Raw genomic sequence first — 18,524 nt, forward strand, 5'->3', positions numbered from 1 at the left:
TAAGGAAGAATACTTTTCCCTCTCACTAAACACAACATTTGGCTCTCATCCTTCCTTCCAATTCTTAATGCTTTCAGAATTAAATCAAAAGTTCTCTCTGGGGCTTCCCCGGTGGCGCAGTGGTTGAGAGTCTGCCTGCCAATGCAGGGGATGCGGGTTCGTGTCCCGGTCCGGGAAGATCCCATGTGCCGCGGAGCGGCTGGGCCCGTGAGCCATGACCGCTGAGCCTGCGCGTCCGGAGCCTGTGCTCTGCAATGGGAGGGGCCACAGCAGTGAGAGGCCCGCGTACCGCAAAAAAAAAAAAAAAAAAAAAAAAAGTTCTCTCTGCCTCCAAATCAACTCTGGTGAATTCTTACATGAGTGGCATTTGTTTAAGATTTTTGAAATAATAGTAGATATGGAAAGTTCAAAAGGGTCTGAATAATTGTTAAATTGATAGTTTTAACAGTTTTCATTATAGTTGGGTAACTAGGCATTGACTACACCCAGCTCCAGTAATAAAGAGATGTTACTGATGAAAATATGCTGCATAGTTTTAAGAATCTCCCCAAATTTGGAAACTACAGCTCTAGATTAGATTATGAAAACAACTCAGTAAGTCAGATTTTGTGAAATGAATTTATAAGTGAAGTTCACCATATACGAGAATAACTTAGATTTCTTGTTCTAACTCAAAAGCATAGCTAAAAATTTCAAATTTGGGGTAACAGTACCAGTTCTTAATCCCTCCCATAGTCCTTCAGTAAGGAAAAAGTAGGTCATAAAATGGAAACAGCTTTGTTGACAGTGGCATTTCGTTTTAGCTGCCAATTTAATGAGAAAACAAAAACATATCACTGCTTGGATATGTACAGTGTACTCTAAAAATTAGACTACATGCATATCTGAACTGTGAAGAATATGCATTCAGGCTTTGTCAGATTTTCATCAAACTGACAGCAATGCTCTATGCCAAAAAACAATGATACTTTAAGATATGCAAAGAAAGAAATGTTTCTCATAGATTTTACATACAGCAAAACTGATTTTCAAGTACAAGAGCATAAACAAACTCTTATGAACATGCAAGAACTCAGGAAATATTGTTCCCATGAGGCCTTCCAGGGGAACCTGATTTGAGACAATGACATAAGCACGTGAGGATGAGGAAGCGAAAGAGGAGAAAGGGTCTCCTGAAGGCACAGAGCCAGAATGTTGCATGAAAGACCTTAGGAATGACAGAAACCTCATTCCCAATGGCCATCATGACCAGATCCATGAAGCACTGCCTGCCATCATGCGGTATCAAAAGCTAGAAATGTCAGATTCTTTGGTATCAAAGGTACACTTATTATGAGTCACAGGATCTGCAGAAACCCCAAGTCATGCCCTCTCTTTTAAATTACCACTCCCCCCTCAAGACTTCTTTTTTACATTAAAAAAAATAAAAACAAAAAGGTATGGGCGTTAAAACAAAGTAAACTTGAATTCAAATGCCAGCTTAACCACTTACTGTGTCACCCTGACCTAATTATTTAATTTCCTCAAAGCCATGATGTATTCATCTAAGAGACAGGAGTAATAAAAGCATCTATATCACAGAGCAGTTGTAGTAACTGAAAAAGACAGTGCAGGTTAACAGCATAGGTCAGTGTCCAGCATAAAGTGCTTTACAAGTATTACCTATTATTATCATTATAATCCACAAATCATACCTTAGTCTATCATAAGCAACATAATACATAAAAATCAGATATGTTCAAATAGCAAAAAAAAAAAAAGTACACTTTATGTCCCAGATCAACTATTCATATATAAACTGACATTAGAAAATATCTGATGTTTAAGAGAATGACTGTCCCATGGATAATGTATTGAACTCTCAAGTTTTTCCAACTAGGCAAAACTATACTAAATATTCTTTAAAAGCTTTTTTCATTTCTGAAATCCTTTCAATGACTTCTGAAACCAGCAAACCAGAAAAAAGTTTTTAATAAACTAGATATTATCAGACCATTTTAGTTGATTTTATATATATACATGTTTACTTATATTCCCAATATAGTAAAACCACTGCATTTGTCTGAATTACCTTCTCATATGTATAATTCCCTATTAGGACACATGAAGAGGTAACACCAGTGTTAGATAGCTTTACTGTCAAAAAACAGGTCACTTCACTACGAAAACCTCGGATTAGAGTCCAATCCATAAAGTTCCATTCTGCTGCCCAACTTGTCCTTGTTGCTGAAGACCCCGGCTGCTGTTGTTTTACGTATGATAAAATGTACCCATTTTACATATACAATTTGATGAGCTATGACAAACATATACACTTGTGTAACCACCACCACCACAATATACAGAACATTTCTATCACTCCAAAAAGTTCCTCTGTGCCCCTTTGAGGATAATCTCCCCATCACCTCTAGACTTAGGCAAACACTCATCTGCTGTCAGAGTAGTTTTGCCTTTTCTAAAATTTCATGTACACAGAATCATACAGTATGTACTCCTTTGTGTCTGGCTTTTTTCACTTAGCATAATGTTTCAGAGATCCATCCATGTTGTGTTTATCATTAGCTTGTTCCTTTTTATTGCTTCCATGGCTCTTGAAATTTTCGGGCCCTCACAGATTTGTAAGAAGGCTGAGGAAAGCCCAAAGAAAGTAGTTTAGGCTGGTATAAAGAACACATCACCAGCTACCTGCATGTGTCCATTAAAAGCTTGATATTATAAGGTTAAAGCATTTTCTCCCTTGACCCTAACACTGTCTTTCTCAGCTCAAGCTGCTGAAATCAGAGGGAGTTCATGTCCTACCTGTATTTGACTACCTGGATGATGAAACAAGGGCTAAAGGTAGCTTGGACTTTGTCATGGTTTTATGCTTGTTCATTTTACTATAAGACTGACTTCATACATATTGACAGAAATGACCTTTCTTAACTTCAGCAAAGCAGCTCATGAATAAAATAACTGCTCTTCCTAATCCCAATAGTTTTTCAATTAGCAATGACAAAAAATAAGTTCAGGGCTACATGATTTTACTTCTGGTTGTTCTTTGTCCTCTTCTCCATCCTAAATAAATGACTCCAGATTACAAAAAGTAAAAAAAAAAAAAAAAAAAGAAATCAGAGAGCAAAGGTTTCATGAAACTTTTGGAGAAAATTTTATTTGCAGGTTTGATTATCTAATCATTTTAGTGCTATGTTTATAAGAAGTTAGTGAAGTGGAACAGAACATGACTCTAAAGTACAATCATAATCCTAATATTCACCAAAGTGAATTTACTTTACCCTGGAACATGGTCATAGCATGAACAACTTATCTAGAATGTTTCATACAGAGAATATTTTCTCAAGATATAATATATAACCATTATCAGGGCTTCCCTGGTGACGCAGTGGTTAAGAATCCTCCTGCCAATGCAGGGGACACGGGTTCGAGCTCTGGTCCAGGAAGATCCCACATGCCGCAGACCAACTAAGCCCACGTGCCACAGCTACTGAGCCTGAGCTCTAAAGCCCAGATGCCACAACTACTGAGCCCGCGTGCCTAGAGCCCATGCTCCGCAACAAGAGAAGCCACTGCAATGAGAAGCCTGCACACCGCAACGAAGAGTAGCCTCCGCTCGCCGCAACTAGAGAAAGTCCGCACGCAGCAACAAAGACCCAACGCAGCCAAAAATAATAAAGTAAATAAATTTATAAGAAAAAAATATAATATATAACCGTATCAGTACAAAAATCCCCAATATTCCTGGCAAAACAACTCAAAGACTGATGCTTTGCTTGGTAGAATTGGCTCCTCCTCAAAAAAATTAGCTCATGTATCAGTCTGGTCCTAAAAAGGAGGCTTCTCAAGACAAGGTACTTTGTGGCACTTCACACTACTGATAATTCCTCCCTTCCTGAAACTCTTGACACTTCTGCTGACTTTCAAAACACTCAAATTCAAAACACTCACAATCATTCATGTTCATACTTTTTCCTTCAGCCTCCTAAATTCAAGAGGGAAGTGGGCCCCCCAAAACAGTATTTAGCCTTCAACCTAAAACATAGTTATCTGCCCTCTGATCCAATCTCATTGCTTCAACCATCACTTCTAGACTTCTCGGATGAATTTTAGTCTAGATTTTAATCATTAAGCTTGGCTGCTGTACACAGCTGTACACAGCTCTTCAAACATAACATAACCAAAATCTTCATCTCTGCCCCCAAACCACCTTCATATCCCAATCTAACTACTATTTGTATTAACTACCTGTTAATCTACCTATTCGTAATCTCTCTTTTAGTAACTTGGACTAGAAACCATAAATCTTTTATATAAATCCAGTCACTACACACCATGTCCCAACACATCTTCCATTTAAGTATCTCACCTGTCCTTCATCATAATCTTGAGCCTTATGACCTATTCTCTGGATTATCTAACAGCCTCCTAATTGGTCTCCCTGACTTCAATCTCCCTTTCCTTCAATCCACCTTACAGATTACCACCAACTTGATTTCCCTAAAACATACCTTACCTGTTCCCAAAAGATAAAGCTGCTTCCCACTCCCCAACTAAAATTGAGTACAAAATATCCAGTCTGGAACCTTCTTCTCTAACCTGCCCAGCCGAGGACTTACACAGGCCACGTACATCATGCTTACTCCCACCTCACAATTTGCCCTATCTCTTTAAGCTAACCAAATCATTCAACACGCCTATGAAATAACATCTCCTCCTTGATGCCTTCTTCAACCTTTCACCCCACCCTCTCACCATTCCTATACAATCATTCATATTCCTTTCAACATTTTCACCTTCCTTATTCCCTCACATCCTAATCTGTGGCCTTGGCACCTAGCAAGTATTGAGTAAAATACACAGTAAGTTAAAAAATACTTCTTCAAGAAAAGATATCCTGTCAGCCATTCCAACATTCACAAAAATATTATATTGGAAGACTGATTAACTCCTATCATCCACTGTAACATTTATTAAGTACAGGCAGTTCTGGATTTCCAGGAATTTTACTTTTTGCGTTTCACATTTAAAGCACCCAGACAACTATATCCACTTAACTGCAGACAGAGGACACACTAATGAATTTGTCACCTGGTTTGTTTCCAGATGCAGCATAAAGCATCCCCAACTCCCTACCTCAGTGGAGCCCTACAGCCCTTTTTGAAAGCATCTTTGGCTCTAGGCCAGAATCCACCCCTAGCTCTTCCTACGGGTCCTTGAGATTAGAGTTAAGGAAAGAAGCAGCAAGACTAAGCCCCGAGCAAAGGGAAGGAAAACAAATATACACAAAGGATTGTTAAGTATAAAGCAATCACTGTGTCCCCCTTCTCTCCCTCATATAACCATTCAAGCATTATTCTTCCAAGCATTCACTTCAATCCAAATACTTTTGGAGTCATTTTAAAACTGGCTTTAGGTTAAAATGTTTAATGTGTCATTTTATAGAGATACTGTCTAATTAATCCGTAAAAACTCTTAAACACGATTAACAAAAACACCAGCATTCTAATGGCAAAGTAAATCCATACCTATGCCTGTAAGATTTTGTCATTAAGAAAAAAACAGGGACTTCCCTGGTGGTCCAGTGGTAAAGAATCCGCCTTACAATGCAGGGGACACCGGTTCTATCGCTGGTCAGCCAACTAAGATCCCACATGCCAAGATCCCACATGCCGCGGGGCAACTAAGCCCACGCGGTGCCTCAGCTCCAGAGCCCACACGCCCTGGAGGCTGCGCACCACCACTAGAGAAGAGAAAACCCGCACGCCCGCAACGAACGATCCCGCCTGCTTCAACGAAGAACCCGCGTGCCCTGACACAGCCAAAAATAAACAAATAAAATTTAAAAAAAAGAAAAAAACAAACAAGAAAATAGAAAATAGGGGAAATGATAATAGCAAATACACAAAAGGGGAAATTCAAATGGCCAATAAACATATGAGAATGTTCATCCTCACAGTAATAGGAAAACGCAAAATTAAGGTCACAATGAAACATCATTTCTCTCTCATTACATTGAGGGGGGGAAAAGATTCTCAGTACCAAATGGAGACAAGGATATAGAGCTGTGCTGTCTGATACAGTAACTACTAGCCACTTGTGACTAGTAAGAATCTGAAATGTGGCTAATGCAAATTGCGACTTGCTGTTAAACATAAAATACGTGCCATATTTTGAAGATTTAATAGAAAAAAGAGAATGCAAAAATCTCACTGCTATTGTTTACATACCAAAATGACATTTTTGATATACTAAATACATCACTAACATTAACTTCACCTTTTTTGTTAATGTAACTACAAGAAAATTTTAAGTTACATGTATGACCAACATTATATTTATATAGGACAGCACTGATATTGATATAGAGCAACAGGCACTTTTATATACCACTGGCCAGAGTATAAACTGGTACAGCCACTTTGGAGAGAATTTCAAAATATTTAGGTGGGTTGTAGGATAAGAATAACCTACAGTTCAGCAGTTATACTCCTAACTTTGTGCTCTAGAGAAACTCTCACACATATATACAAAAAGATGTAAATTATGTTTCAGCAAGATTGTATATAAATACAAAAATAATCCAAATGTTCATCCAAAAACACTAGACAAAATGTGTTATAATCACACAATGGGATACTATGCAATACTATTTAAAAAGAGGAATAGATCAACAAGGAAAAACTTTGCAGAAATGTTAAGTAAAAAAAGCTAATTGTATTAAAAAAATTCCATATACAATCATGCTCAGCAACTATAAACTATCTTAAAACAGTCCTATACGCTATTTACACACAGATACACACATGGAGATTGTATATGTGAGGGCAGGCACAAAATTCAAGACAGTGGGAAAGAAACGATGGTATCCAGGAAGATTACAGAAGGGCTTCAGCTATACCGATAGTGTTCCATACCCTAAAATAAGCTGGGTAGTGGGTACTTTATGTTCTTTATTCTTTTTATGCCTGAAATATTTGTTTTTAACATATGATTTTGTATACCATGTATAGCACTATAACTGGGTATACTTTATGGTTTGGGGGACATAAGCAAAAACTTCACAATTTTAATCATGCGAAAAGCAAACTTTATACCTTGAATAACATCAGGATGCAGGAGAGGCAACATTTAAACACCAATTATATAAACACCAATTTTATACCACTACTATCAACATAATGAGAAAAACAGAAGAATACAAATCAGGGGTCAGCAAACTTATTCTTTAAATAACCAAATAGTAAATATTCGGGGCTTTGCAGGGCCATATGGTTTCTGTCACAGCTACTCAATCCTGCCATAGTAGTGGGAAAGCAGCCAGACAGTATGCAAACAAATGAGCATGGCTGTGTTCCAATAAAACTTTATTTACAAAAACAGGCAGCAGACCAAATTTGGCCAGTGAGCTACGGTTTGATAACCCCTGTCAAGATCCGTCTTTAGAAAAGAAATCAAGGGCTTCCCTGGTGGCGCAGTGGTTAAGGATCCGCCTGCCAATGCAGGGGACACAGGTTCAAGCCCTGGTCCGGGAAAATCCCACATGCCACAGAGCAACTAAGCCTGTGCACCACAACTACTGAGCCCGCGTGCCACAACTACTGAAGCCTGCGCGCCTGGAGCCTGCGCTCCACAACAAGAGAAGCCACCGCAATGAAGAGTAGCCCCCACTCGCCACAACTAGAGAAAGCCCATGCGCAGCAACAAGACCCAACAGAGCCAAAAAATAGAATAAAATAAAAATTTTTTAAAAAAATCAATAAATCCATTAAGTCAAAGTCTGAAGGAGAAATGGATTTCTATAGTAACAAAGTATGCCATGAATTACCCGGTAATCATAAAAGAGAAAATGTTTCTTGTCCATGGAGACATCTAGCAATCACCACCTTAACCCTGCAATCAAACTTAGTACCACGAATAGTGCAACACAATCATTTTGTACCTCCTGATGTGATGTAATACGAAGCAGCATCACCTATGAAGTATCCCGGCCAAATGTTTAACCTGAATTCAACGCAGTCTTTAGTTAAGTTTTAAACAAGTTTAAAAAAAACAATCAGACAAATTCTGAATACAGGACATTTTACAAAATAATTGGTCTCTTGAGTAAGTCATTTTTTAAAACTGGTGTTTAAATTTAAAAGTGAATTGAGACACAACAGCAAATGCAATGTAATACAAGATCCTCACTGGACCTTGGTATGGAGGGGAAAAAACTATATACATCTGGATTGGGGATTACATGACTTCTGGGGATTAGATAACTGTGTTACGTACGATAAAAATATTTTAAGTATTGAGGAAAATGTCATTTTTTGGAGATTCATACTTAAGTATTTAGGGGTGAAGTGACATGATGTCTACAATTTATTTTTAAATGGTTCGGCAAGATTATGGATGAAGCAAATAGGGCAAAAATATAAAATACCATCGAATTTAGGTGGTGGCATATATGAACTCAATGTACTGTTACAATATTCCATAGGATTAAAAATTTCCGTAATAAAAACGCCAGAATGCAATGAGATTATATACTTATTAAATTTTTTTCATCAATCTCCTCCACAAATATTAGTCTTAAGTTTCCCTAAAAGCTCTCAAGGTCCTAAACTTTCCTAAAGTTCACAACCCTGATGTTTTTCCTTTTAAGCATCTGATTTCTAAAAGTGAGAACAAGGCAATTATAAAGTAAGACAATCTAATTATACTGCCATTTGACTTTTATACATTTTATAAAGATTCTTAACATATAAAACATACTTATAATTCCTTTATAGCATTTTTATTTTTCACTTTGTATAATAATTCATATACACGTTTACTCCTTTCCTCATACCACACATGGCAGACTCAGATAATCTCTGTCCCCCAAAGTATCTAACACTAGCAGACAATATTTACTTACTAAATAAAAATTGAATAGCAGGAAATTTGTGTTCATACCTTTAACACGTTAAGCATCAAGTCTTTGAGAAGGAATGCAAACCTCCCTCCCCTCTTCTTACTCTCTATTCTCCTCCCCCTGAAAGATACTGTTTTTATGGGAAAATTTATTCAGCAACTATTTATAGAATATAATATAGATACATGGATAAATCTGCACACAAAACTAACACAGTTGTTGTCCCTATGTTGCTTACACTTTGGTAGAAAATGACAATCTTAAAACAGAACTCTTTTTTTTTTTTTTTTTTTGCGGTACGCGGGCCTCTCACTGTTGTGGTCTCTCCCGCTGCGGAGCACAGGCTCTGGACGCGCAGGCTCAGCGGCCATGGCTCACGGGCCCAGACGCTCCGTGGCATGTGGGATCTTCCCGGACCGGGGCACGAACCCGTGTCCCCTGCATCGGCAGGCGGACTCTCAACCACTGCGCCACCAGGGAAGCCCCTAAACTTTTAATTATTATAAAGTGCATGTAAAAGTTCCATCTTAACAGGTACGTGGGCCTCTCACTGTTGTGGCGTCTCCCGTTGCGGAGCACAGGCTCCGGACGCACAGGCTCAGTGGCCATGGCTCACGGGCCCAGCCGCTCCGCGGCATGTGGGATCTTCCCGGACCAGGGCACGAACCCATGTGCCCTGCATCGGCAGGCGGACTCTCAACCACTGCGCCACCAGGGAAGCCCAGAACTCTTAATTTAAGAGTCAAAAGGACCTCAAGACATCAGATGGTCCAGCCCTCTGCCTTAATGCAAAAATATTAATTACAGATTAAAGCCACTAAATTGGAGAAAGAATAAGTAACGCACAAAATCACAGGACCATTAAAAGGTTCAGTGGGAACCTCAAACAGGGTCTTCTGCCTCCTGGTTTACCATATATCATTTAGTATAGCAATAAGAGAAAGCACTCAAATGTTCCAAGGCTCTATGGTAATGACTACCTGGAATACCCCAACCCAACAATTTTATGAAATATCCTCACTTAACAAACAAGAACACTGAGGCTTAGAAACATTAAGTAACTTGCTTTAAATTACCCATCTACAGAGTGGTGGAAGAGGGATTCAAATCCAGGTGGTCTGACTTTAGAGTCTATGCTTCCTCCTTTTGGAACTTTTTCCAAAAACATAACCCACTCCTAGTACAAAGCTTTCTTACACTTAATATACACATACAAACATATGCAACAAAACAGTGCCAAGCATCCTACAGCATTACCTAAAAGCATAGAGTAGCAAAGATTCAGAAATATGTATCTAAATCTTTGGAAAAGACGCCTCATGCACATTTGTGAAACAGTAATTCTCACTTAGGTCTGTGGATGTAGACCAGTTTTCATTCTTAGGTGACTAAGAAGAATTACAAATAACAGATTTAAGGCCTAAAAACATACTCTTTTAATGTCATCACTGTTTGGCCAGCACCTCTGACCATCGTTCAAGTATAATCCTGAAGCTACTGCTATCTAGCATCTCCCAAACTTTGTTAGACAAAATATCACACAACCAGTTAACCATCACACTTATTTTTACCTTGTTAGATCATTTTCAGTCCTCTTAAAACCCAGGGTCAGTGTTATTCCAGACAGCTCTCTATAATTAACTATGCATTTCTACTCCTTTATATTCAAAATATACCTTATACCTGACTCCATAACTTGGCCATGTAATATATATCCGAACCAAAACAAAAGACCCACCTACATGAATTCCACTTTGTAGGATGGTCATAAAGTCTGAAAACATAAATATTATTTTAACATATTCTATAACATCAATAAACCATTTATTGTGTATGCATCTGTGTTTCCAGACCTGGTAGCCACCCTGTACTTAAATAAAAATCAAGTAAGCAAAGACAGAGGCAGAAAAAGCAACACAAATCAAAAGTACAACAGCAAATAACCCGAACTAAAATACTATCTCTGAGAAAAAGACTCAAGATGTAAGATAAGAGCAATAACATTCTAAATCATCACTTAATCCTTATAAGCCTCTACTTCCCTTATGAACTAGAGTTCGATTTTATAAAACAAAAACAAAATGAAAGTATAACTTAACTCTATTATGTACTGAGCTAAAAGTTACCATTTCACTTTCACATTTTGATTCAAAACACTCCAGAAGAGCTGAACATAAAAAAGTTGAACTCAGTTTCCTTACATTTAGGACCTAGAACCACCAAAGCTTTAATTAAATTCTGAATCATATAAACAAACCCAATTATAAGAGATAATTTAAGAAATCAAGTAAGGTTGTTTTTGGTTTGTTTTTCCATCTAAAATACAGGCACTCAAAGATGTCCAAATGTTGAACAGCTTCATGAACTTGGTCTGAATTACAGTACTAAATTTAATATATTCAAAAGTACAAGTTATTTTGCACATCAGTTTTGATAAAAGTGATAAACACATTAAAAGTGAAACTAGAAATTTGAAGGCTTATTTGAGTGCTATAAAGGAGGTATCTTAGGTCATGAATGGAACTAGTGTTCATTTTTATATTGGGGCACTGAAATAAACACAAGTTGATTTGCTTTCAAATAAAAAAATCAATCTCAATTCACTGCAGCAAGCAAGATCACATGAAACTCTAACTCAATGACTCACTACTGAAAGCAAAAGACCATTATGCATTAAAACAAAAACAAACATCAAAGATCTCTCATGCTTATCTTAAAAGTGTGCAATGTTTGTGTAAACTCAAGAAGAGCCATCTTTACCAAACTGGATCATCACTAGTAAAGTTAAAGAACAGAAGTAGAAAACTAAGCACCTACTTCATCACTAAGTGCAAGAGGACATCCTCATGCAGAAACTTACAATGCAGGAAGACAAAGACACAACTTCAAGTAATATACCACAACTACGGAATTAAGGGAAGCAGTGGCTATATACAGATCAATATGAGCACAATAAACCTAAGAGACAGATTGACTCCATCAGCTATCTTCAAGAGAATGGTCTTATAACTAGAGACAGAACAGCAGTCACAAATCAGTGACAGTATTTCAGACACTACTGGCCAACCATTAATCTTTCAGCTATATTCGCAAAAGAAGAGAAACAACAGGGTCTTTTCTAAACACATAATAACATATATTTTATAGGTACATCCCAAGTTATTTAAACCAGACTTGTTAAAAGTCCTGTTTACCCTCCTCCCATTTTCCCATCTTTTCTCCCATTCTCCTGTCCAAGAACCCCTCTATCCAAAGTTGGACAGTACATGGTGTTTCCCCCAGCTTCCCTCATGCCTAATGTAGGGATTTCTTTTTTTGTCTTTGGCTCACGTTTTAATCTTAGGTACAACAATATTTCCCCCTTCCTACTTCCTCTTTTCATATTCCAGTTTTTGTCCAGTTACAGAAAAACTCTTCTTCCCTCTCTCTTGTCAAAAATAGTAAAGCTCTAATCATAGCTTCTCAGCAAAGTGTAGAAAACACCATACATGCCAAATCCCACTCATAATTAAATCATCCACAAAGGAAGCAGAGTTGTAATGTAAATTAAGGAAGAGTTTGTTATCGGAACAGAAGATCTCCGAGGGCAGGGATTTTGTCTGTTTTGTTGGGCCTCCTGCCTGGAATGGAACCTTGCATATTAGAAGGCACTCAGTGAATGCAAGAATAATTGGGGGGTAAGAGGAGGGTAGCCCACAGACTAAATACTATTAAGCTCTACTGAATTTTTTACTTCTCAATGAGTTGGTAGCCTAGAGAAGTAAAAGTAACAAGAAGCCTCTCATATCTAAACTTGATCTCCCACACATTCTATCATTTAGAGTTGCTTTGAGTTTAATTATTTGCTCTTTGTAAGAGACTAGGAAGGGCCACCTGTGTTCAATAGATAGCACCAGTTCCTTAACTCAGAGTTGATTGCTTTAATCAGAAAAGGGAAAAAGAAAAACTCTTTGCCAAAATAGCTTAAGCACCCCTGAGTAATATGGACACTCCTAGATTCTCCTATTCATAAGAACATCTATTAACTTAACCATCCCTTTTCAAGGTTAGGAGTGCACTTATACATACCTACACCAAGAAAATGCAATTATACTTAAGAATCAGTGACATTACCCTCAAGCTTTTAAAAGTTCTTTGAAATCCTTCAGAACTTCACAAATTTATCAAACCTACTTCTCAGGTATGTACTACCTATCAAACAAAATCTATACACTTGGCTTTTTTCTTATATAACAAACTTGATTATACCTAATAACATAACCACATTTGACAACAGTTTTCCATGAAAGAGAAGGTTTTTCATGTTTCTTTCATACAAATGCACTTTTCATTCACAGCCTATTTTGAAGTGGAGATCATTCTACATAGACAAAAAGCACCAGCAATACCAGACACGGGTCTTACCCTTCCTATATCACTACCAGTAATTGGTCCCATCTCTAAAAGTAAAACAAGTTCCTTAATATTAAATACAAGTCTTGCAATGTTTCTCTCTCATCTAAACTTCAGACCATGTTTTAGTAGATCTTCTTTTATTCAAAAGGATGCAAAACAAGTTTTCCAACTACCATTATGTTTCTTAACTTTAAGATCTTTAATTTTCAAGAAATAAATCCATTTAAAGCCAATAAATATAATCTTGATATTTTAACATACTCCAAAAGAAAACTATGAATCCATTTTTAGCAAGTTACTATTAAACTACTTATTAAGCCATAAAAGCATGAAATTGGCAAACTATGCTTTAAATGTTACAAATCATGTTAAATGTCTAAATATATGAACAAGTTAAAATACTACAATTGACTGTTAAACTACTGGGTTCTTCAATAAGTTATTACGAAGGGTATCATGTTAAGATATTGTAGATGTGGTCAGAAGTTAGCTGTAGTAAAAGAAAAAAAATTTACTTGAGAAATTCTGTGTCATGGCTTACCATAATTCAGAGCAAAACGTTTATGTCTGTCATTAACATTAAACTTAAGAGGAGAAATAAAACACTTGAAAACTTAAAAAAAAAAAAAAGGTATGAGCTACCACATGGTATTTGTTTCCTAGGTTGCTAGATGATACTAAAAACTAAATCTCAAAATCTTCATAACGTCTGAGAAATGAAACTACAGTAGATAGACTACACTTTTGGAAAGCTTTATACCTTTATCAAGAATTCAGTGAAGACTTATTTTTATAACACTGATTCAACTACCTAATCAAATCACTCAAGTTAGTCTAAATGGTGGTGGTCTGGTCTGGGGACAAACCAGAGAGACAGAATGCTGAAAAGTGTAACTCAAGTCAAATCTAAACAAGGAGGTTAAATCACCTTAGAAATGTTTCATTTGAAAAAAAGATTCAAAAATGGCTAATCAGAGATACAAGCATACTTATATTAGTTGGAAAGATCAAAAGTTATTTTATTTTAAATCAATGTTTTGATTTAATAAGTATCACCAACAGAGACAAGAATAAAAAACAGATTATGAACCCCATGTATCTTTTTTTTTTTTTTTTTTGCGGTACGCGGGTCTCCCACTGCTGTGGCCTCTCCCGTTGCAGAGCACAGACTCCGGATGCGCAGGCTCAGCGGCCATGGCTCACGGGCCCAGCCGCTCCACGGCATGTGGGATCTTCCCGGACCGGGGCACGAACCCGTGTCCCCTGCATTGGCAGGCGGACTCTCAACGACTGCGCAACCAGGGAAGCCTCCATGTTATCTTTTTCTTCACCTGTACTTGTTAGATCAGCTGCTAGAAGCTGATGACAAGCTCTGTTACTTTATAAATTTTATGACAGTCAAGCAAAAACTATAAAAATCAATACTCCCCAAATCGACACTATTTTACCTTCACTGTTCAGTTTGAGTACAGGATAGTGAGATGGGTAGTAATCCAGATTACACTTTTGTAGTTTTCTCAATTTCTAGGAATCTTACTCATATCCCCAATTACTCAATCCTCCTAATCCACACAGTGTGAAATATCATCAAAAATCCATATTCCCCAAAATTCTCTTACCACTCATTGTAATTTTAACCTAAGTATTACTTAAATAAATTTTCCTATTAGAATTTTGGAACTTAAAAAAATTTTAACTCTTAGAACTCTGATACTTCAGTTGTTTCCCTACTAATTTTTGCTTAAAATCAGTGAACTGTGAAAGGCATATTTCACAAAAAAGTAAAATGCCATGTATATTTTAATAAGTTAATTTTATTCACCTTAATATCTTATGAAGGACTACTGTAGAGTTCTATTTTATTTACTTTCTATGCTAGATAATGTCAAAAATATTTTTAAATAATTACATATAATATACAAATATTCATATAATGTAGATAATACATGTAACTACCACCACTGAGTATGGGGGGGAACATTCACTCCCAGTATCACGTGCAATAAATGTTTACCAATCCATCTACAAGGACATGTTTGCAATCTTTCCACTACTGGCTCAGCCAGTTTTCAATGAAACTCCACAATCGCTAAACAATACTATGGCAAATTCTACTCTTCCACGAATGCCAAGAGATAGTGTATCAGCATCACATTTTAATTCAAAAAACTCCATAAAAAAATGTACGTTATAAGAAAATAAACTTTCAACGACAGCCACTTTTTCTGACCTCGTCAACTTGTGAATGAGGCATTCTTAGAAGCACAGATATTTTAGACACTATATTATTCCTTCAAATGATGTAATCTTAAGGGATTTGGTAATTACGTGTGAATTACTAACATAAGCTAATATTTACTGACCTATCAGACAAACCGAAAAGGCTTTCACCTGTTCCTGGAGTCTTTATAGAAATCACACCCAGTATAAGAAAACAGGTGTTGAAAGCTCTGATGGTCACATCACAGAGAATAATCCCAACATGAACAAATCCAAAGGGTAATGTCCAAGAAACTGGGGAAATCTTAACTAACGGGTATGAAAGATCAAATAAAAATACTATTCCATGCTGACAGCGCAACATAAACACTGCAGAAACTGTAGTAAGACTTTTTATGAGAGCAAAAATAAATGAAGAGGAGAAAACACAAACAACCATTTAAAAAAAAAAAAATAAAGAAGACACTGAGAGAAGAAGCACAGTAAAAATCAGGATTATCCCTGAAAGAAAATCTGTTGACTAACAAAATCTGTTCTAAATACTAAATAAAAGTTCTATTGAAACAACCCATTGTCCATTCAAGAAGCCTACAATATTATTCCTTTAAGAAATTACCATTTCAGGGCTTCCCTGGTGGCACAGTGGTTAAAAATCCACCTGCCAATGCAGGGGACATGGGTTCGAGCCCTGGTCTGGGAGGATCCCACATGCCGCGGAGCAACTAAGCCCATGTGCCACAACTACTGAGCCTGAGCTCTAGAGCCCGCGAGCCACAACTACTGAGCCCGTGAGCCACAACTACTAAAGCCCACGTGCCTAGAGCCCCTGCTCCGCAACGAGAAGCCCTGCACCGCAACGAAGAGTAGCCCCACTCGCCACAACTAGAGAAAGCCTGTGGGCAGCAACAAAGACCCAATGCAGCCAAAAATAAATAAATAAATTTTTTAAAAAAAGAAAGTACCATTTTAATAGTAAAACTGCAACTATATCTTTTTAAAAGGCTATACACTTGGAAAAGACTACTATAATAATTAGAACTTGCCTCACCATTTACTTAGAAATGCTCTATTTAAAAGCAGGCCAACAATAGGAACTTTGCTATTGCACAACAGAGAAAGTAAATGAAATAATGTCTATTAACATTCAGTGTTGATAACATGTTTCTGCATCTCCTAGAACATACTGATCTACGCTAACCTGAACAATTTACCACTTCCACATCCATGCAGTAGCTCAAATAAAATGAGTTCCTCTGTTAATCCCACAGTAAACCTTGGTAATTCTCACATCACAGGAGTTGTAAACGTTTGTTAACAGAAAAAGAATGTTTTTCCCAAAATAGCTACATAACTCTTAAGACTACTCAAATTCCTAAATAATCCTTTTTACAAGACTCCCGCCAACTTTATTTTGATACATTAAACATGTGGAGCCTATTTTAAAAGGTATTTAACAGTGACTTCATCAAAACAGCTTCCTAGTTGTTCTCATAATGTCTTTCTTCTAAAGTTTTCAAATTGTTTTTAAGCCAACTTGAATAGTGATGAATGTGAGCCGCTATCAAAACGCTTAAGAAGCATTCTGCCAAACAAGATGGGCAAAAATGTTCTAGATCTGCTCAATCTGACATTAGAGGTCATGCAACTTGAAAAATGAAATAACTATTTCCAACACTCACTGAGCCCTTCATTTTAAAAATAACTTCAGGGCTATTTCCACACTCTACATTTAATAATACAATTTTTTAAAAAGGGTGTTAGGCTCGGTGAAATCAGAAACTGATCTGCCACTTAAAGCTGGTGAGTCTATTCTTAATGGGCCTCTGGTAGATTTGGGATACTGACGATAGCAGTTTCATTTAAGAACTTCACTAGTAAAAAGAATGACACCCGAAAAGGACTGCTGGGGAAGACAGGGAAGAGAAGACCGGAGTCTCCTGAGAAGAAAAAGAGAAACGATTTAAATAAAGTCGCTAAGGAGGAAGGAGGTGGTGAGACGCGCAGACAGAAGAGCGAGAAAGAAGATTTAACGAGGAAGTGAAATGGAAGGCAGAAGCTAATGAGGAAACAAATGGGAAAAGGTAGTGTTTTCAAACAGGCATGCACCAGGAAGGGACAAGTTACGGCCTGGAGTAGCCCCAGTGCTTTCAGGTGAAAGAGATGCTCGCAGAGAACAGAGACAAGCAGTTTACTTCCAGGCTTTCGAGCAAACTAAAATTCCCTGCCCCGAACCTCTCCCAGCCTCGGCCGAGCGCGGAGGCGGCGGCTGGGGAAGGGGCCTAGCCAGGAGCCAGGCCCGGCGTTCCGCTCCTCTGGGCTCCGCGGCCGAGGGAAAGAGGCGAGGATTAAGCGGGGAGAGGTCCCGGCCGCAGCTCGGCGGCACCCCGAAAACGGTCCGGGGCCTCGGCGGTGCCCGCGAGCCGTTCCCCCTGCGGCGGGGCGCCCAGCGGCCTTACCTGGGGCGAGGGAGGGAGGCGAGGTCTAAGGCGTCCGCTCGCGCCCGCCGCAGAACCCCTCTGCTGCACTCAGCCCAGGCTTCCAACTGAGGCGCGACCCTGGCTCAGCCGCCGCTTCCCCCTCGGGGTCTTGGCCACCGCCTCCGCCGCCTCCGGGGCTGTTTACACCGTTGGGCCCCGCACGCCGCCGCCGCCGCCGCTGCCGCCTTCTCTCCACCCTAGCGCCGTTGCCGATTCGGCCGCCGCCACCTCCTCCGCCGCAGCCTCGTCTCTCTGGAGCATCTTCCAGCCACCGAACCCTGAGAAACAGAGACTCCAGCTGCGCCGGCAGGAAACTCCCCCGCAACTGCTAGGGGGACGAAGCGGTCAGAACACCGGCGGCTTTTCCGCCATTGAGCAGCAGCCGCTCCGCTCCTTCTGCAACCCCCCTCCCCGCACCCTGTCCTTCCCCGCCCCTCGGAGAGCCCCACCCCCAGCTCCCACCCATTGGGACGCCGCGCGGATCTTGCTGTACCCGGTTTGCTGGACGGCCCGTCAATCACCGCCCTCCCTCCCAG

The 18,524-nt window shown here is 38.8% G+C and overlaps 1 protein-coding gene across 5 annotated transcripts in view; it reads right to left on the minus strand.

Moving 5' to 3' along the window:
• Positions 1–18,215, minus strand: part of PPM1B (protein phosphatase, Mg2+/Mn2+ dependent 1B) — a 91,428-nt gene extending 73,213 nt beyond the window's left edge. For all 5 annotated transcript variants that reach the window (XM_022573944.3, XM_089922362.1, XM_022573945.3 and 2 more), the window contains exon 1: positions 17,968–18,215. The gene's annotated coding sequence lies outside the window, so the exon portion shown is untranslated. The remainder of the gene's footprint in view (positions 1–17,967) is intronic.
• Between the last annotated feature and the right edge of the window lie 309 nt (positions 18,216–18,524).

Source organism: Delphinapterus leucas, chromosome 13 (assembly GCF_059928025.1).
Source record: "Delphinapterus leucas isolate spDelLeu-1000000601 "Yukka" chromosome 13, BTC_Dleu_Yukka2, whole genome shotgun sequence".
In the NCBI taxonomy this organism is placed as follows: Eukaryota; Metazoa; Chordata; class Mammalia; order Artiodactyla; family Monodontidae; genus Delphinapterus; species Delphinapterus leucas.